Raw genomic sequence first — 22,324 nt, 5'->3', positions numbered from 1 at the left:
ACGAAATGGATTTGTGAGATGAGGGCTCTAGGCTGGGATAGCGCAGACGGTACAAGTCGCTTGTAAATAAAGCAGAAAATGAACTGCCCTGCGATGTTGAGGACTTCACTGCCTCGGAGGAAAGTCAAGTCATTATGCTTTAGTGCAGTCACTCGTATCTTCGGGACTCGGCCAGGATGATCAGGGAATGCGGCTGAATGGATGTACAGTAATTCACATTTCTTTTTCCGCACAATACCCGACGCCGCCTTGTCCTGATCCCTTTACTTTTATAGTAGTTGTACGTTTAACACACTGTAGAACTTTTTTTAGCGGTCAAGTAAAGTTAAAAAGGCTAATAAAGACGAGGACTAGAAAAGAACATGTTCAAACGTGAAATCTTAACAGCCCTCTCTGGCCCTTTGCTCTATTTAATGCCAGTTTTATAACGGTTACCTGCTGCATTCTATAATCAGTGACTGACAAAGCCGCATATAAAACACTTTAATGGCAATCTTTTGCAGGACTCTAAACCATAAATTAAGTCATTTTCTCCTAATTACTCGCCAAATGCTGTTCTATCATGATAAATCACCATGCAGCCAGATGGAGGAGGGCGTGCTGGCATCATTGCCATGATATAGTGGGTCCTCGGCACTGCTAGGTGTCTACTATGGCTATTACAGGGATGCATTGCATATGTTTTTCTTTTCTTGTTTTTGCATACATACACTTTAGAGTGATATTAAAGAGGCTGTAAACCTGTAAAACAAAGGCATAATGAGCTAGTGTGCAACAATTCTAGCTCATTATGAAGTACTTACCTTAGAACGAAGCCCTCCAGCCTCGCCAGCTCACCATTGAGATGACTGACATCTTCCCCGGTGTTTCTTCTGGGTTCCTGGGCTCCGGCGCTGTGAGTGCCCGGAGCCGCGATGACGTCAATCCCGCGCATGCGTGCGGGAGCTGTCTTTTACGGCACGGGCTCTGAAGGTCCGGCATGGTAATCCAGATCTTCAGAGCGCATGCACCGATGACATCATCAGCTGCATGCACTCAGTATATCTCCTAAACGGTGCAAGTTTAGGAGTTTTTCACAGTACCTACAGGTGAGCCTTATTTCAGGAGGGATGGGCCACCTCCAGGCTCCACTGCCCCCTATCTATCCATTAGCTTGCATGTGCTTCCACTGAAGACTCTCATAAATTCATTAGTGTTAGGACTGCAGGTAATACAGGGAGCCGTGGAGTGGCCCTGCAGCTTACACATGCGTTTGCAAATGTGTGCTAACTAAACCCCTGTTTTGACGCAAACTGTTAGACAGGTCAATTTGGTTGGTAAGCAAACTGGTTAGCAAATTGAACTGGGAATTGTATTTTTGTTTGTCTCATGTGCGTTGCCCTTCCATGTGTTCTTTGCTATGAAGGCCAGTTATAGGTGGGGGCAAAGGCCATTTTCTTTGTTGTTAATGAATACTGGTGAGTGGACATACTGGATGCCTTTGCTGTAATACCATTGGCTGGGCTTCCATTATGCCCCCAAGTACCTTTCAGGAGGGATGGACCCCCTCCAGGCTCACCTGCCCCCTATCTATCCATTAGCTTGCATGTGCTTCCACTGTGAAGACTCTCATAAATTCATTAGAGTTAGGACTGCATGTAATACAGGGTGCCGTGGAGTGGCCTGCAGCTTACACATGCGATTGCAAATGTGTGCTAACTAAACCCCTGTTTTGACGCAAACTGTTAGACAGGTCAATTTGGTTGGTAAGCAAACTGGTTAGCAAATTGAACTGGGAATTTTATTTGTTTGTCTCATGAGCCTTATTATAGGCTTACCTGTAGGTACAATTAAAAAAGAAGACTTTACTTCCTCTTTAAATCCTTGGTTTTAAAGGAATTTCAGCAGCTGATCTAATCGCTTACTGAGTATGTACATTGTTACATAGTCGGTACCTTGAATAGAGACATCAGTTTATCCAGTTGAACCCAATGGTGTATCATCCATGTGTGCAAAGTGTGCAGTGCACATGGACCCCAAGGGGGATGGGGCCCACTGTGCTCTGACCCACTCTGCACCCATGGAGGAGACAAGCCTGATGCACTGCAGCTGCGCCTGTCACTGCCGCTCTCTCCATCCTGTCACAGGATCGGTGTGCCTCGTTTCCCACTCACACAGATCCTGTTACTGGAACTGGGGGGGGGGGGTGGGGTGCAAATATCATTCACTAGAGCCAGGGAGATAGAAATCCACCATGCCTCCTGTGAGAAATATCTGAGACTGATGTGAGGTCAGTGAATTTGGGGGGGGGGGGAGGGGGAACTGTGAAGCCTTAGGATGGAGGGGACTGTGCAGAAGAGCTGGAGGGAGGCTGGGGAGACTGAGGATGGTGCAGGGGCTGGGAAGACTAAGGATGGGAGGGGCTGTGCAGATGGTCTGGAGGGAGGCTGGGCAGACTGAGGATGGTGCAGTGGCTGGGAAGACTAAGGATGGGGGGCTGTGTAGCCTGAGGATGGGGGGGGGGGCTGTGCAGATGAGCTGGAGGGGCGCTGAGAAGACTGAGGCTGGGGGGGACTGAGGAGACTGAGGCTGGGGGGACTGAGGAGACTGAGGCTGGAGGGGGGTAGGACTGTGCAGGGAGTCTGGAAAGTCTGAGGATGGGGGGAACTGTGAAGCCTGGGGTTGGGGGGCTGTGAAGCCTGTGGATGGAGGGGAGGAACTGTGAGGACAATGGATGGGGGGGCTGTAAAGCTCAAGGATTGGGGGGGACTGTGAAGACTAAAGATAGTGGGACTGTGAGGCCTAAGGATGGGGGGGGGAGGCTGTAAAGACTGAGGATGAGGGGAGACTGAGAAGCCTGAGGTTGGGGGGGGGGGCAGTAAAGACTGAGTATGGGGGGGCAGTAAAGCCTGAGAATGGGTGGGCAGTAAAGCCTGAGGATGAGGAGCTGTGAAGTCTGAGGATGATGGGTGGACTGTGAAGACTAAAGATGGGGGAGCTGTGAAGACTAAGGACATGGGGGCTGTGAAGACTAGGGATGGAGGGGACTGTAAAGCCTAAGAAGGGAGGGCAGTAAAGCCTGAGGATGGGGGGCTGTGAAGTCTGAGGATGGAGGGTGGACTGTGAAGACTAAGGACGGGGGATTGTGAAGACTCTGGATGGAGGGGACTGTGAAGCCTGAGGCTGATGAGTGGACTGTGAAGACTAAGGATGGGGGGGCTGTGAAGACTAAGGACATGGGGGCTGTGAAGACTAACGATGGAGGGGACTGTAAAGCCTCAGAAGGGGGGGCAGTAAAGCCTGAGGATGGGAATGGACTGTGAAGACTAGGGGGGGGGGGGCTGTGAAGACTCTGGATGGAGGGAAATGTGAAGCCTGAGAAGGGAAGGCAGTAAAGCCTGAGGATGGGGGCTGTGAAGTCTGAGGATGACGGATAGACTGTGAAGACTAAGGATGGGGGGCTGTGAAGCCTGAGGATGGGGGGGGCTGTGAAGACTGAGGATGGGGCAAACTGTGAGGACATTCTCACTCCTGCACTATATACACTATATTGTACATTACCTACTTCTCACCAAAGTGTTCATTACCTCAATAGTTGCTGGTAGCTGTGCAATTCCTGACTATTCTAGGGAAGTTCTTCTGTAAGGTCGGCTCAGATAAAGTGTTAGCTCTCTGACTAATCTCAGCGTACACATAATCATATGTAAGAAATACTCCAGCCACAATGAAAACCATGCCCCACTCTTTGACACTGTGCACTAAGCATGCCATATTTTTTTCTCCATCAAGCAATGGGGCCCAACTTATGATCTTGCACACAAGCCCACTGATTTAAAAAAAATGCCTCTGGTTGAACCTGAGTGTATGTGTGTGTCTATGTCACTAATAGTTTCCAGATCCCTGTACATTGCACTCACTAAGAAACATATTTAAAAGTTTTTTTAATTTATCTACACTGTCCACTGACACCACCAACTGTGGAAGGAAGTTCCACATCTTCACTGCTCTAACAGTAAAGTATAGAGCTTAAAATTGAACCACTTCTCCTCCAACTTCATTATGTGGCCCTGTGTCTTCTTTAAAGACCTTAGGTTCAAACGTTCTCCCAATACTAGAGTTACCATTCAAAGATTTGTATATTGTGTTCATATCTCCTCTTAAATCGGATTTCTACCCAAATTTTTGAAGGTCCAATCACTCTCATGCCCATCCTCAATGCTGTAATAAAAAGCTATTATTTTTTTATTGTTTTCTTTGTACATACCTTTTATACTTTTTCTTCTGCAGCACTTCCTGGTGCCTAGGCGATTACATCACTAGGCGATTTGCAAGGGCTCCTGGGATAGCGGCTTCATGTTTCCCAGGAGTCCTTGCGAATCGCCTACTTCACCCTGATTGGCTGAAGTAATGAAAGCTTTGCCATGTTTAGAGAAAGTAATGATGACTCCATCCAATCATGGCTCATTGCTCTTAGTCCTGCCCCACACTATAAAAGTATTCTTCCAATAGCGGCCATCTGTAGTGTGAAATCGGTGTGGAGAGAGATAGAACAGGGCTCTGTTCAGTGTTACTAGAGAGTCAGTGTGCTAAAGTGTACTATTCTGATTCTATTGGCAGCGTAGAATATCAGTTTAGTGTGAATCTGTTGATAGTTCAGTCAGTGTGAGTGTAGTGTGACCATTCATTTTTACTTTAGTGTCAAGTTATTATGTCAGGGCAGGTTTACTGCATCATAGTTCAGTGCGTTACTGCACGTTTAACGCAGTATATTTCAGTAGGTTACTGCACGTTTAACGCAGCATATTTCAGTAGGTTACTGCACGTTTAACGCATTATATTTCAGTAGGTTACTGCACGTTTAACTCAGTATATTTCAAGGAGAGGTAGACGTTCCCATGGCACTGTGAGGGAACCAGCAGTGTATTTGTCCTTAGGCAAAGGTGGATGTAGTCAGTCCTCAGGCAGGGCATCATTTCCTCTGTTTAGTGATGTTGCCCGTGCTATCCAGCCACAGCATGCAGAGGAGGTGGTGGACTGGCTTACTAAACCATCCTCATCCTCTGTCACACAAGCAGAGACTAGTGCGCAGTCCACTACAGCTGCCAGAGTGGCTAAATCTGCCTCCTTGTCCACAGCTATTCCTGCCATAGTCCCAGCATCATTCATGGAGGAGTCAGCTGGGTTATTTGAACACAGCATCAGCCACTTGCTCCTTGACGATGCACAACCATTACTTGATTCAGATGTTGGTTCTGAGGTTGAGGAAGGTAGGAACATGAGCCTACAGAGAGGGGAGAACACTGGTACACAAATTGGCAGTCATGTTCCCCCAGCCGCAGTCAATTGCCAAGTTGTCTCCAGTGATAATGAGAATGGAGAAGATTATGATGATGATGAGGTCACTGATGCGAGTTGGGTGCAGAGGAGGAAAGTGAGGGTGAGGCACAACCCCAAGGAGGCAGCCACCATGGAAGAGTAGAGAGCAGCCACCCTATTCCATCACATTGTAGAGCTGTTATCTCCCGGCACCCTTCCCACAGTTCAGCTGTCTGGACCTTTTTTAGCACATGTGCAGCCGATCGCACTGTTGCAATTTGCAAACTTTGTCTGAAGCATATCAAGCGTGGCAAAAACACCACCAATTTGGGTACCACATGCTTGACAAGGCATTTAACCTCCCACCACTCAGCCTGTTGGCAAGAGCACCTGAAAGCCACACAAAAGAGATGCAATTCTGTTCCTCCTCCTTACTCACCTCAGTCTACCCCCACTATATCTCAAGACCTCTCAGCAGCCTCCACTGACAGGGATGATGGTATAGTGCAGGGTGTCCCAGGTCCCTGCAGCACTTCTGCCAGTAGCTCACCCCCAGCGGTATAGCTGTATATGCCCCATCTGCTGCAGCCAAAAAACAAAAAAAAATGCAGTCACTGCAACCCACATGCCCAGCGTCTAACTGAAGGCTTTGTCAAAGCTGCTGGCTTTACAACTTCTGCCATTCCGTCTGGTGGATTCAGGGTGAGTGACTCAAGGAGTTACTGCTGACACGTGGTCCAGCAAGTATGGTCAGGGACGCTATAATTTGTTCACAGCACACTGGGTATCTCTGCTTGTAGTTCGGAAGCATGCAGGACAGGGCTCAGTGCTACAGCTTGTTGTGCCGCTATGTCTCCATACAGCTAGTGGTGATGATGGGAGATTTTTCAACTCTACTCCTTCCTCCTCCTCTGCCTCCATGCCCTCTTCTGCTGAATTGTCCTACAAATCACAAGTACCCCCTAAGAGTTCAAGGGACTATTTAATGAAACAGGCTAAAAGGTGTCATTTATTGCTTCAGTTAGTGTGCCTAGGGGACCGGGACCACACCTGAGCAGAGATTCTTGCAGCTCTGTAGGGGCAGGCCCAGAGGTGGTTCACACCACACCAGCTGGAACCAAGAATAGTGGTGTGCGATAATGGCACAAGCCTCCTGCCTGTCCTTAGACAGGGAAAGTTGACACATGTGTCATGCCTGGCACATGTCCTCAATTTGGTGGTGCAGCGTTATTCTAAATAGGTACCCAGGGTTGGAAGATATGCTAAAGCAGGCCAGAAGAGTCTGCAGCCATTTCAGGCGGTCATACACAGCCAGTGCTCGGTTAGCTGAAATTCAGCAGAAATTCCACCTGCCTGTAAACTGCCTGATTTTTGACATGCCCACCAGGTGGAACTCGACTTTGGCAATGCTGCAGCGGCTGCACATGTAGCAGAGGGCCGTCAATGGGTACCTGTGTGAGTATGGCACAATGACAGCCTCAGGCCAGCTCGGCTTTTTTTCCCCACGCCAATGGCTGCTGATAAAGAATGCATACACTGGACTGTCACCGTTTGAGGAAGCCACAAGGATGGTGAGCCATGACAATACATGCTTTAGTGACACAATCCATGTTGTGTTCATGCCGGAGAAGACTCTGTGTGGCATTATGGACAAGGCACTCAAGACAAAGCAGCGGGAGGAAGGGGGGACTTACTTTTCTCTCAAGGGACGCTTTATGCAGACACCACAGAACACACACGAGGGGAGGAGGAGGATTCTGGCAGTTTTGGAGGCATTGAAGCAGAGGAAGACATACGTCAACCCTCAACAGATGATCTTCCATTCCCAGAACCCTTGGGAGTAGTACATGGCTGGAAGGAGGCAGTTCCAGATACTGTAATACACAGGGACCCCAAGGAGTCTGCTTCTCATGCCTCCTCAAAGTTGCGGTGCATGGGCTTCCTCATGCTTCAAAGCTTGTGAAAGGAATCAAGAATGCGTGCAAACAGGGAGAAGGATCACTATTGATAGGCAACCCTCCTTGACCACTGTTACAAGGGGGAAGTCACAAAACTCATTCTGTCCCCACAGAGGGTGCAGAAAATGAAATATCCTGAGGACACTTTACAAAGGAGTTTATCTAATGCTTTTTCTGAGTCTGGTAGGTCACAGTGTCATGGAAAACATAGTTTTGAGGCTTCTGTTGGCCAAGAGAGGAGCGTTGGAGAAGGGGGCCGCCTAAGTGATGCATTTCACAATTTTTTTAGTCCTCGCTGCCCAGGGCTCTCAGATTCCACATCCCATTGGCAGCCACTACATCAAATGGTGGATAATTATCTAGGGGCAAAAACAGAGATGGAGAGCTTTCCAGTTGAGGATCCACTGGGTTACTGGGTCATGAGAATAGACCACTGGCTAGAACTTGCCCAGTATGCAATTGAGCTGCTGGATTGCCCTGCATCCAGCGTGCTTTTTGAATGGGCATTCAGTGCTGCTGGAGGTTTTGTTACTGATAATAGAACACGTCTGTCCACAGACTCCGTGGACCGTCTGACATTTATCAAAATTAATCAGTCCCAGATTACCAGCAGCCTTAAAACCCCCTGATGCCAAAGTCACTGATTAAGTGTTTTTGGGATGTGTAATCTCTGCAAGACTTCTAGGCTCCTTAGTGTAGTGGGTGTTGGTTTCATCTGGAAGAAATTTTTTTGGTGTAGGTTTTCATGGGACCAATTCTTCCGCACCTGTTTGACAGGTGCATATCATTTAAATTTTTAACAGCAAGGCCAATTCTTGCTTTCATCAAGAGTACCTCTATAGGGTTACTTTGTGAAGGTGCCACACACACCCAAAGACCAATTTGTCTGCACATGTTTGACAGGTGCATATCATTTTAATTTTTAACAGCAAGGCTAATTCTTGCTTTCATCAAGAGTACCTCTATAGGGTTTCGGTGTGAAGGCACTATAGACACCCAAAGACCAATGTTTCCACACCTGTTTGACAGGTGCTTATCATACCAATTTTTTTACAGCAAGGCCAATTCTTGCTTTCATTAAAAGTACCTCTATAGGGTTAAGGTGTGAAGGCACCTCCAACACACAAAGACCAATTTTTCCACACCTGTTACTTCTATTCAAAGTCTGCAGAAAAGACACCAGAAATTATCCAAAAAATCTCTAATCTTGTTCCCAGTGCACTACATTGTGGCCTCATCATACAGACTGACTCCCCGAGTCGTTGTTTACAAAATAAAGAAAGCTTGCAGGAAAATGTTTTTGGCTATATAAATGCAATTATTTCTGCAGCAGCTTCTATACACAGTACAGATGTGTCACTTTGCAGGTAGACTAAGGGACCCCCCCCCCCCAGGCACAATATTGAAAGGAATTTTTTATTTTTATTGTTATTTCTCATTTTAATGCTTTCACTTTAAGCATCAGTAAATCACTGCTCATTTAAAAGGGCTCATTTAAAAGGAAGTTTTTTACAATCTTTTTTCGTTGATACATGTCCCACAGGGCAGCACCCAGACCCCCATACCCATTGCATGGCAAATTACTTGCATATACGTCTTCAAAATAGGCACTTTTGATTTTTACAGTTCGAGTCCCATAGACTTCAATGGGATTTGTTATTCAATCCTGAACTTTCGCGATGTTCGAAAGTTCTGGTGCGAACCGAACAGCTCATCCCTAAAAAGGGATTAAATCAGCTGCTGGAAAAGCTTAACAGCTTGAAGATTTTTAATATCACGCTAAAGTCTGCTGGTAACTGGCTCCCCTATTCCTGCACAGCCAGGCAACACACATTTTCCACTTGCATCCGGACACAAGAAATCAGTCCCTAGGCTTGTTTTTGTTGTTTTATTAGGGATAACAACTTAGATGGGGTAGAGGGGTTATGGGATGCTCAACTTGACTGAAAACAACAGATGAGGACAACTTCCTTCCTATGTACAGAGAAAAGATCCTGGACTGTTCTCCTTCCTGGACACAACCAGTCTTTGAATATCAGTGGCAATAGTCCCTTGCAGACTAGGAACTCTTAGTCCCTTTTGGAAAAAAACACAAAATGTTGCAAAACTGCACGCAGGAGTATCTCTTCTCCTTCTGTAGAACTGCTACCAGCTCCACTGCTTGCTGGGACTACCAGCCCTCCTGGCTGCTTGTTTACCAGCCAACCTAGCTGCTCCAAAGATCTCCCAGGACAAGGGCAAGCACTAAGCACTGCGCTGTCGTTTGAAAGCTTGCTACATGTGGCAGTTTCTCCCCTTGTGAATCCCTGGGTGTGCTGATGTACTGACACTGTCCTCCTTGCTCCCTGCTGCCTGCCCACTAACTTCTAGAAGTTTCTACAGGCTTCTAGATTCAGTTACTGTAAAAGAAACCTGCTTCGGCAAAGCCATCCAGCCTGACATACAGTAACCTAACCCAATTACAGACTCACATAACTTACCGTTAGTCATAGGCTTGAATTTACTTACACTAACACTAGTAGCACACTACAGGGTGCTACATAATACACCCTGCCTACAAAAGGAAAAAGTTAAAGTGATATTAAGCTCTCAGTTTTTAAGCACTTTCAGCACATGATTACCATCAAGGGCCACTGACAGCCTCCTCAGCATTCCATCTCCATCATCTACCTGCTGGCATGACCCAAGAGTATTTAAGAGGTGCCCCCCGCCAGCCTTGCTGGAGATTGCAAGCCTTCATCAATGCTCAATGCAGCTCCTCCTAACCTACCTCCCATTCTTCTAGAAGCTTCTCCAAGGTTCCAGCAAGTAAAGGGAGGTACCAGAGGTGCTGCCTGATGAGTCATCCAGCCTCCTTGAGTCACTCACCCTGACCCAGATACAACACAGGCTATGCTGCCAGCCAAGCCTAAATTTACCTACACTATCAAAAAATATATATATACAGCTAGCACGCTAAGCTAGAGGGTGCTACAGCAGAATGATTTTCATTTCTGGACGGTGCTTTGCAGTTAGATGACAGCAGTATGAACGCTCTGTCCCAAATGGCCAGCAATATAAATTAGAGATACTAATAATGAGCAATGAGGACAGATTTGGAATCATGTCAGATCACAGCTGCTTTGGAGTTAAATATTGAGCGAGTCAGATCTCTTTTATGGATTATGTTTTTCAATTGCAACGCCAATACAGCCAGCGAGCGGACTGACACTGAATAGCGGCGTTCGTGAAATGCTTAGTTGGATAATCACCGAAGTCAAGTGATACATCAGGAACTCGTTCCTTTCAAAGAAGCGCTTAAAAGCTATAATCATCTTTTCATTGAATAATTGACTAAAGATTATAAATAGGATGTCACAGCCGCCAGAAAACGCCGCTGTCACACGGGAACAAACAAGACAATGGAGCCAGTCTTGTCTTAACCGCTCTCGCTTATTGAAGACGCGCTGTAAGTTAATGTTTGAAGTTAACTGAAAAAGTTATATAAATTGAAACAAATTCAGCAGAAACTAAGAAGTTGCGAAGGTACTTCCTTTATTTTCCAGCATTCTAGAATGTTCAACTTTAAAGTCACCTTTTTATGTTACAACAGACCGTCACCCAATTTTCCAGCTTTACATATTATTGCTCCCCCCAACCCTTGTAGTTATTTTTTAGACCCCCAGAATTCTTGCATAAGGGAGAATGACTTAGCCCCAATTGCCTGCAGCCTCCTGGGTTCTGTTGCAAGCACTATGATGACGTCACATGGTACGTGACGCAACGCATTGGATGGATCTGGGTGACGTCAATACGTACAGAAACTGGACATGAAGTTCAGAGAGGGAGTTTCAGTATTGAGATTCCTTTATATGAATGTGACATTGGCTTTTATCATATGTGAGTGCAATTACTGTAAAATAAAGTATTATTTTTAAAATAATACACTATGGAGGTTCTTTATGTGCAGTACTTTTGAGTCTATTGCAGTGAACAAGTGAATCCCATCCTCCCCTTAAAGGGGAATATACATAGAAACTATTGATCGACCGATATAGTTTTTTTACCGTTTTTTTTTTTTTTTTTTTAATGTCTACAGGTACTCTTGTGGAGGGATCTGGGGGTTTAAAAGACCCCCAATCCCTCCTCTGCACTTAAAAACATTCAAAAAGCCAAGTTTGGCTGTTTTGAATGCTGTAAGTTTATTGAATTCGGCGCCGCCAGTACCCGGAAGTGATGTCATGTCATGACATCACTTCCGGGTACTCTGCGGCGCTGAATTCAAAGAAATGGAGACCCGGTCAGATGGCGGCAGTAAAGGTAGGATTCCCGGGTATCCCAGTGGGACAGGAGACCCGGGCGAGCCGCGGAGGGCGGCGGGAGGGGAGGACATCCCCTCCCGCTCCTTGGAATGACAGCCGAGCGGCTTCTCAGCCGCATTGGTTGTCATTACAAGACAGTCGACCATCGGCTATGGACACCGGTACCCTGGGTGATGCCTCTAGCTACAGGCATCACTCCGGTACAAGCACTTTCCCAAAATATCGGCAATATTGGTAAATCAAAAGGCCGATTCCGATATATCGGGGAAAGTGCATATCGGCCCCCGATATATTGGTGTGGCCGATAATCGGTCGATCACTAATAGAAACGGCTGAAAGTGTTGGAACCCAAGAGAGCGGCATCCATGGTCGGATCTAGGGGGGTGTAAGGGTAGGCTGTGCCCCCCAGATCTCAGTTGCGCCCCCCCAAATCCCCCTGACTACCCCCCTGTCCTCTGACTCTCCAGAGGTGATCCCTATCCTCTGCCTTGCCAACTGTGATCCCTGTCCTTTGACTCGACAGCTGTGATCCTTGTCCTCTGTCCTGCCAATGATGATCCCTGTCCCCTGACTCTCCAGCAGTCATCCCTGTCCTCTGACTCTCCAGCTGTAAACCCTGTCCTTTGTGTCTTCAGCAGTGATCCCTGTCCTATGCCCTGCCAGCGATGATCCATGTCCTTTGCCTCTCCAATGGTGATCCCTGTCCTCTGCCTCTCCAGCAGTGATCCCTGTCCTCTGTCCTGCCAGCGATAATCCCTGACCTCTGCCTCTCCACTGGTGATCCCTGTCCTCTGCCTCTCCAGCAGTGATCCCTGTCCTCTTCCTTGCCAGCTATGATCCCCGTCCACTGCATCTCCAGTGGTGATCCCCATCCTCTGCCTCTCCAGCAGTGATCCCTGTCCTCTTCCATGCCAGCGTTGTTCCCTGTCCTCTACCTCTCCCTTGGTGACCTCTGTCTTGCTAGTGGTGATCCCTGTCATCTTCCTCTCCAGCAGTTACCCCTGTCCTCTGCCCTGCCAACGCCGAACCCTGTCCTCCACCCTGCTTATCCCTTTCCTCAGCTCATCCCCTGCTGATCTTTCTGATCTTCCATCCTTTGCCCTGCTGACTACCTGTACACTGCCATACTCCCTCCTGTCCTCTGTCCTGCTGACCCCTGTACACTGCCCTAAAAAACAATAGTCTCTGTACACTTCTCTAGAAACTGCTGATCCTAGCATCTGCCCTGCTGATTCCCTGTACACTGTCCTGCGGACCTCCCATGCTCTGCCCCCCCTGACATTTTTTACTGCACCCCACATCAGACAGGCTAGATCCAGCCCTGCTGTCCATTGCCCTACTGACACTGTCCACTGCTCTACTGACACCATCCACTGCCATACTGACACCAACCTCTGCCCTACCAACACAGTCCACTGCCCTACTGTTACCATCCACTGCCCTAACACCCTCCACTGCCCTACTGATACCATCCACTGCCCTAACTCCGTCCACTGCACTACTGATACCAATCTCTGCCCGAGTGACACCAACCTCTCCCCTACTGGCACCAATCTCTGCCCTACTGACAGACTCTATCAACTTATGAGGTAGGCCAAGTTCATATTTTTACAGTGACATTTGTTTTAGTAATCTTAGCATATTTTACAGGTACAAGAATGCTTTTGTTTCATTTAAACATGCCCCTTTAAGCCCCTCCAACTAATAACACAATTTGGCCACACCCACTGTTCACTGTGGCGTACTACGCGTATCTCAACGCTGCTCTCCTTGGGGCACCCAAAGTAGAGTTGTCACGTTTTTCTTTAAGCTTCTGCAGGTGGTCTGAAACCCGGACACAGAAGTCAAAACCCGGACTGTCCGGGTAAATCCCAGACGGTTGGCAACCCTAACCCAAAGGTGTCTTAGGTCTTTTACAATTCTATAATGTATATTTAAAAAAAATAAAAAATTGTGCCGCTAAAGTGCTAAGGTTTGGCTTGAAGAAAAGGTGGCAACCCTAGCTGCCACGCCAGAAAAAATCAGCAGCACTTTATGAGGAGATTTCAAGACTCTCCTCCACAGTGGATTGGGGGGGTGCCACTGGGAAGGAAGGAGAGCACATAGAAGCAGGCCTTAAATGGGTTGTAAAGGCTTTTTACCTTCATGCATTCATGCATTCTATGCATGTAAGTAAAAAAACCTTCTGTGTGCAGAAGCCCCCCCTAGACCCCCCCCCCAATTCTTACCTAAGCCTCATCTCGATCCAGCTATGTCTACAAGAGCTTTGATCCTCCATCGACTCGCACTCCTGATTGGCTATTGACAGCAGCGGGAGCCATTGGCTCCCACTGTTGTCAGTCACAGGCAGTGAGCCAATCAGGAGATGGAGGGGATGGGGCCGAACCACAGCTCCGTCTGTGAATGGACACACTGAGCCGCAGCTCGACTCTGGTGCCCCCATAGCAAGCTGCTTGCTATGGGGGCACCTGATAGGAGGGAGGGGCTATGAACACCAGCGTGGGACTAGAGAAGAGGAGGATTAGGGCTGCTCTGTGCAAAACCATTACACAGGTAAGTATAACATGTTTTTTTTTATTCTAATTTAAAAAAAAAAATGAAAGCTTAACAATCACTTTAACCACTTGCAGCTGTGCAGCGGATCACGTATATATATATATATATATATATATATATATATATACGTGATTCTGGACTTCCGCCTGCAGGACTTTTGCCTGCAGGGGGCGTGCGTGGGCCACTTCTGTAAAAATTCACAGCAGAAGCCAATCTATGGGTCCAAGAAACTCGATGTCCTCCGGCACCCGCCGATCGTGTGTAAACAACGCAGAACTGGCATTTGTAAACAAGGCAGATCCCGATTCTGACACAGGGAAGAGATTGTGTGTCTCTGTTGACTGTTGTTAGGAGTAATCATAAACTTGGAGCTCTCCTTTCAGCCCCCTTCATTCTATCACTGTCCAATCTAACCTTTCTTCATCCTCCATAACATTTCCAAAATACGCCCCTTCTTAACCAACGACACCACAAATTCTAATTCACTCCCTGGCTATCTCTCTTTTGCCACTTTCTCGTCATTGGAAGACTTTTACAAAGGTTATCCCCCACTTCAGTCCATCATGAATGCTGCTGCCAGGCTCACCTACCTTATCAAGCGCTCAGTGTCTGCTACTCCTCTCTGCCAATCCCTCCACTGACCTCCGCTCAGTGTCCAACACCCTTCTCTACCAATCCCTCCACTTAACTCCGCACAGTGTATTTCACCCTTCTCTACCAATCCCTTAATTGGCCTCCGCTCAGTGTCCTCCACCCCTCTCTGCCAATCCTTTCATTGACCTCCGCTCAGTGTCCTCCACCCCTCTCTGCCAATCCTTTCATTGACCTCCGCTCAGTGTCCTCCACCCCTCTCCGCCAATTCCTGCACTGACCTCTGCTCAGTGTCCTCCACCCCTCTCTGCTAATCTCTCCACTGCCCTCCACTCAGTGTCCTCCATCCCTTTCTGCCAATCCCTCCATTGGCCTGCGCTCAGTGTCCGCTACCCCTCTCTGGCAATCCCTCCACTGACCTCCGCTCAGTGTCCTCCACCCCTCTCTACCAATCCCTCCACTGACCTCCGCTGAGTCTCCCCTACACCTCTTTGTCAATCCACCCACTGGCCTCTGCTCAGTGTCCTCCACCCCTCTCTGACAATCCCTCCACTCAGTGTCTTCCACCCATCTCTGCTAATCCCTCTATTGACCTCCACTCAGTGTCCTCCACCCCTCTCACCCAATCCCTCCACTGACCTCTGCTCAGTGTCCTCCCCCCCCCCCTCTGCCAATCCATCCGTTAACCTCCGCTAAGTGTCCTTTACCCTTCTCTACCTATGTCTCCACTGATTTCCGCTCAGTATCTCTCACCCCTCTCTACCAATCCCTCCATTGACCTCCGCTCAGTGTCCTTCACCCCTCTCTGCCAATCCCTCCATTGACCTCCGCTCAGTGTCCTTCACCCCTCTCTGCCCATCCCTCCATTGGCCTCTGCTCAGTGTTCTCCACCCCTCTCTGCTCTTCTCTCCACTGCCCTCTGCTCAGTGTCCTACATCCCTTTCTGCCAATCCCTCCATTGGCCTCCACTCAGTGTCCTTCACCCAATCTCTGCCAATCCCTCCACTGGCCTCTGCTCAGTGTTCTTCACCCCTCTCTGCCAATCCCTCCACTGGCCTGCGCTCAGTGTTCTCCACCCCTCTCTGCCAATCCCTCCACTGGCCTGCGCTCAGTGTCCTCCACGCCTCTCTGCCAATCCCTCCACTGGCCTCTGCTCAGTGTTCTCCATCCCTCTCTGGCACTCCCTCCACTGGCCTCTGCTCAGTGTCTTTCACCCCTCTCTGCCAATCCCTTCATTGACCTATGCTCAGTGTCCTTCACCCCTCTCTGCCAATCCCTTCATTGACCTCCGCTCAGTGTCCTTCACCCCTCTCTGCCAATCCCTCCATTGGCCTCTGCTCAGTGTCCTTCACCCCTCTCTGCTAATCCCTTCATTGACCTCCGCTCAGTGTCCTTCACCCCTCTCTGCCAATCCCTCCATTGGCCTCTGCTCAGTGTCCTTCACCCCTCTCTGCCAATCCCTCCATTGGCCTCTGCTCAGTGTACTCCACCCCCTCCCCCAATTCCTGCACTGACCTCTGCCTAGTGTCTTCCACCTCTCTGTGCTAATCTCTCCACTGCCCTCCACTTAGTGTCCTCCATCCCTTTCTGCCAATCCCTGCATTGGCCTGTGCTCAGTGTCTGCTACCCCTCTCTGGCAATCCCTCCACTGACCTCCGCTCAGTGTCCTCCACCCCTGTCTGCCAATCCCTCCACTGACCTCAGCTGAGTTTCCCTTAAAGCGGAGTTCCACCCTAGTTGTACATTTTTTAATAAAAATACCCCCGGGACAGTCAGGGCTAGCACATTCCACAATGGCTAGCCTCTGATCTGTCCCGGGTTGCACTTACCTTTCAGGAGAAATACTTACCTTGAAATTGTCTTCTCCAGCGCTGCCATCTCGGGTGTGGGCAGCTTGAAGCCAGCGCGATCCTCTTCCGCGTCCTCTTCGGTCCTCTTCCTCCTTCTTCGGTCCCACGATGCACTGCACCGGCCCCGACGTCACTTCCGGGTCGCGCGCGTCATCCCTCCACAGCTTCTGGGCATGCCCAGAAGCTGTTTAGAAGGGAATGACGCGCGCGCCCCGGAACTGACGTCGGGGCCGGTGCAGGCGCAATGATTCCTGGGAGCGATGACGTTCAGCTCCCAGGAATCATTGCAAAAGCCAGGAAGTGACGAATCGCCGTGGCCGCCGAGGGGAGGAAGAAGGAAGTAAGGTGAGTATATTTTCTCTAAAAGGTAAGTGAAAAAAAAAAAAAAATTGCGATTATCCATTTGTTTTTCAGGTGACCGGGAGCGAGAAGATGGAGGTAAGTATAAATTTCGGGTGGAACTCCGCTTTAACTCTCTTTGCCAATCCACCCACTGGCCTCTGCTTAGTGTCCTCCACCCCTCTCTGCCAATCCCTCCACTGACCTCCACTTAGTGTCCCCCCCCCCCCCCATGCCAGTCCCTCCACTGACTCTGCTCAGTGTCCTCCACCCATCTCTGCTAATCCCTCTATTTACCTCCGCTCTATAAAAATAAAAATCGCACAGGTGATCAAATACCACCAAAAGAAAGTTCTATTTGTGGGAAAAAAAGGACGTCAATTTTATTTGGGTACAGCGTTGCACGACCGTTCAATTGTCCGTTAAAGTAACGCAGTGCCGAATCGCAAAAAAGGGCCTGGTCAAGAAGGGGGCAAATCCTTCCGATCTTAAAGTGGTTAATTGTGTGTTGCACAATCTAATGATAATGTAATCAGAATTCTGAATGTTTCTAATATATACAGTATATATTGTTTGATACTGTTTCAGTGATAATCTTTGTCTCATACTGAGATGGTGCTGATGAAGTCGGTTCTCCAGCAAAACACATCGGCCTATAAGAGTGGTCTCTGAGGACTCCACAGTTCCAGTTCTCTCTGGCTGCACAATAGCATTGGTGTCCATTTAAAGTGGTTTTATATGTGTATATTCTTTTTAAAGAGGCCGTCCCTTCAGAGCCCCATGCCGTGACCGTCGGCTCCCGCGCGCACGTAATCGCGGGTCTGGCCAATCAGATGGCCGGATGCCGTGATCCCGGAAGACGGGTGACTGAACATGTCACCCGTCATACAGGTAAGCGGGCGGCACGGCGGGGGCTCATTCTAAGGTAAGTACAGTAAACCCCCCTCCATTGCGGGGGTTACGTTCCGGACCCAGCCGTGAAAAGTGAAATTCCTCGAAATAGAAAAACCCTATTAAAATGCATTGTAGGCGTGTTTTTTTACTGTCACTGTACGTGTAAAAGCATTTTAAGGTCTTTTAACACACTTTTAAAACAATAGAAACTCATTTAAACACATAAAAGATACTGAGAGACAGAGCAAGAGCTATGGAAAACACAAAAATATTTCATTTTTAATGATTTACATAGTAAAATAACATTACAAAAAAAAACGCGAATTACCGGGACCGCAAAAACTGAACCGCGATGGAGCGGGGGATTACTGTATTTCATAATGAGCTAGTATGCGATGCTTATTATATGTTTCTCTTTCAGGTTTCAATGGAGTTTACAACCTCTTTAACCGCTTGCCGACCAGCCGATGTAGTTTTACTGCTGCAGGTCGGCTCTATCCTGCGAAATGACGTAACTGTACATTGCTTCGTGGGACCGCTAGCAGGGTCGCGCACGCCTATTCACCACAGGGGAAGCCAATCAGCGGGTTCGGCGGCCACGATTGCCGCCATGCACCTGCGATTGCTCCCCGTGGAGACAGAACAGCGGTCTGCTGTTGTAAACCCGGCAGACCGCTGTTCTGTCAGCAATGAACACAGGGATCCTCTTATTTAGGAATACAGATCTCTGTGTTCATGCAGCAAACCCATCCCTTACACCGTTAGAAAACACCCCCTAGGCTCACATTTAACCCTTTGATCGCCCCTGGTATTAACCCCTTCCCTGCCAGTGTCATTAGTACAGTGACAGTGCATATTCTTAGCACTGATTACTGTAGTAATGTCACTGGTCCCCCCAAAAGTGTCAAAAGTGTCAGTTAGGGGTCCGATCTGTCCGCCGCAATGTCGCAGTCCCGCTAAAAATCGCAGATCGCCACCATTACTAGTAAATAAATAAATAAATAAATAAAAATGATATAAATCTATCCCATAGTTTGTAGATGCGCAAACCAATCAATATAAACTTATTAGGATTTTTTGTACCAAAAATATGTAGCAGAATACAAATTGGCCTAAAATGATGAAAAAATAGATTAATTTTTTTTTTTGGAATGTTCTAAAGCAGAAAGCAAAAAAAAAAAAAAAATAGTATATATATATATATTTTTTTTTTTTTTCAGAATGGTCGCTCTTTTTTTTTTTTATAGCGCAAAAAATAAAAATCGCATAGATGTTCAAATACCTCCAAAAGAAAGCTCTGTTTGTGGGAAAAAAAGGACATTTATTTGGGTACAGCGCCGCACGACCGCGCAATTGTCCGTTAAAGTAACACAGTTCCATATCGCAAAAAATGGCCTGGTTATTAAGGGGGTGAAACTTTCCGCTCCAGAAGTGGTTAAGGAATAAAGAAATGTGTTTTATCCTTTAGGCTCTGTTCACATCTAAGCGTTTCTGGGCGATTTTCTGCTCCAAGCCTCAGCTCTAAAAACGCCCAACAAGACAAATCCCATTCATTTCAATGGCCCCTGTTCACATCTGAACGTTCTGTCACCTTAAGCAAATCGCCCGTTGCTCAAAAAAGTACACAAGCTTCTTTTTTTGGCAGATTAAAGGCGTTTTCATTTTTTTTTTTTTTTTTCTCATTGGTTACTTGTCAACCTAAAAACGCCTGTAAAATAGCAACGTCTAGATGTGAACGTAGCCTTATATGCTGGAGAGTGGTCAAAAGTTCTTTTGCATTTGAATATCTACTCAGACTGTGGACTGGACCTGCACCTGGTCATTAACCACTTCTGGACCAGAAGGATTTGCCCCCTTAATGACCAGGCCATTTTTTGCGATTCGGCACTGCGTTAATTGAACGGACAATTGCGCGGTCGTGCGACGCTGTACCCAAATAAAATTGGTGTCCTTTTTTCCCCACAAACAGAACTTTCTTTTGGTGGTATTTGATCACCTGTGTGATTTTTATTTTTTGCGCTATAAACAAATAAAGAGCGACGATTCTGAAAAATAAAACAATATTTTTTACATTCTGCTACATAACATTCCCAAAAAAAATAAAAAAATAAAAATTATTTTTTTTTAACATTTTAGGCCAATTTGTTTTCTGCTACATATTTTTGGTAAAAAAAAAAAAATAGCAATAAGCGTATTTTGATTGGTTTGCACAAAAGTTACTGCGTCTACAAACTACGGGAAAGATTGATGTCATTTTTATTATTATTATTTTTTTTTTTTTTACTAGCAATGGCGGCGATCTGCGATTTTTTGCGGGACTTTGACATTACGGCGGACAGATCGGACCCTTGACTGACATTTTTGACACTTTTTGGGGGGACCAGTGACATTACTACAGTAATCAGTGCTAAAAATATGCACTGTTACTGTACTAATGACACTGGCAGGGAAGGGGTTAACATTGTGTGTGATCAAGGGGTTAAATGTGAGCCTAGGGGAGTGATTCTAACTGTGGGGGGGGCGTGGTTTGTGAAATGACCATGGAGACCTGTTTCCCTATATAGAAGGATCACAGGGGCTCTGTCGTCATTCCAGAGAGAAGGACGGTCAGCTGTGTTTACAACGGGGAACGATTGTGGGTGTCAGGTGACAATCAGAGCTGTCTGCCTGCTGCATCGGCTTCCCTGCTGACGAGTGGGGGTGGGAGCGCGCCGCCGGCGGCGTGCGCTCACCCCGTAGCCTCCTGCTTGTGAACGCCGTACAGTTACGACGGTTTGCGCAGGAGCAGCTGCCTGCCGCGGTACATCTGCGGCGGGCGGTCGTAAAGAGGTTAAAGGGAGGATTCTTCTCACCTGGACAGGTGTAACCTTTGCATTTGTCTCAAAAATTCCCTAGCACAGTGCAACTTCCCTCGCAGAGCAAGCAACCCCAAAGTTTTCAGTAGATTGAAGATATCTTCGTGGATATTAGTTGTCTATACAATGGTTTACTCCAATGGGAAAGCTGCATTTTACTATAAACGTTGTTGTGGTTTCCATCTGTCTAATGATCAGCACACTGCATGAATGGCGGCTGTAGAGGACATTATCACCGGGTGACACGCTGACCTATTCTAGTGTTGAAGTGTACAGAAGGACTCCTTCACACCCAGCCATTTCCTGGCAAAAGCCTCCAAACAGATGTTTTGCCCCAGGCACCGGCTTCAGCTTCTTTAGTCTGAGAAAACGGTCCAAGTGCCCGCGATCCGCATATCAAACAGCAGAAGACAAAAAACAGCTGAATTTCCGGAATGAGAACTCGCAGTGATTGTTTTAGTGGGTTGCCGCATTTTCCAATAACCCATCTGTCTGGCATTGCTGAGCATGCAGGGAAAGACACGTTCTAAGCCATGGGTGTCCAACCTTTTGGCTTCTCTGGGCCACATTGAGTGTAGAGAAATTTTCTCGGGCCGCATATAAAATATATACTATAGTTAAGGTATATAAGTAATAAAATGCCGCCGCGCCCTTCCCTCGCACTAATTTAACACAACTAGGCGATGATGAAATGAAATGGAATCAGTATACAGAGGGTTACTTCTTCTGAGAAATATTAAAGGAACACTCTAACCACCATGACCCATTCAGTGATTTTGAAGTGGTGATGGTGGGAGGAGTCGGGAACACTGCACATGCTGGGATAGTTACAGTTATGTGCTGGGGGATAGTTGCACACCTAGCACATGTGTCTTAGGCAGCCAGAAAATGTCATGTCCTTATTCTTACATGTATGAACAAGGACATGACATATGATGACAAAACACAACTAGTTATTAAAAAACACATTGCAACAATTTACACACGCTAATGCACATACCCTTTCTACTTATTTTGCAGACTGCTGGCTGGCGGTTACTGCTGGTGGGTAATGCTGGTGGTTACTGCTGGCGGGTAATGGTGGTGGGTAATGCTGGCGGGTAAAGCTGTGGGAAATGCTGGCACTGCTGGTGGGTAAAACTAGTCATGCGGGTACTGCTGGTCATGACATCGGGTACTGCTGGAGGAAGCAGCGGCTGCAGTAGAGAGCCGGTGCCCATCAATGTAGCCTCACCGGTGCCCATCAATGCAGCCTCACCAATGCTCATCAATGCAGCCATACCAGTGCCCATCACTGTGGATCCTGCTGGCCGCTGGCCTGTAGGTTCTGCTGGGAGGTGGCCATGGCTTGTGGGTCCTGCTGGCCACTGGCCTGTAGGTTCTGCTGGGTCCTGGCCATGGCCATTGGGTCCTGCTGGCTGCTGGCCTGTAGGTTCTGCTGGGAGTTGGCCATAACCTGTGGGCCACGGGCCATGACCAGCTCCTAGCAGGACCCACAGGCCATGGTCAGCAGGACCCGCAGGCTGTGGCCAGCAGGACCCAAAGGTCATGGCCAGCAGGACCCACAGGCCATGGCCAGCAGGACCTAAAGGCCGTGGCAGCAGGACCCACAGTGTTGAGGGCTATTTTGAGGTTGCTGGGTGGGCACTGGGGCAGGATAAACGGGGGTTATATAGATTGGATGT

This window comes from Pelophylax lessonae (assembly GCF_965119305.1).
Source record: "Pelophylax lessonae genome assembly, chromosome: 4".
NCBI classification, from domain to species: Eukaryota; Metazoa; Chordata; class Amphibia; order Anura; family Ranidae; genus Pelophylax; species Pelophylax lessonae.
Note: the sequence above shows the minus strand (reverse complement) of the source record.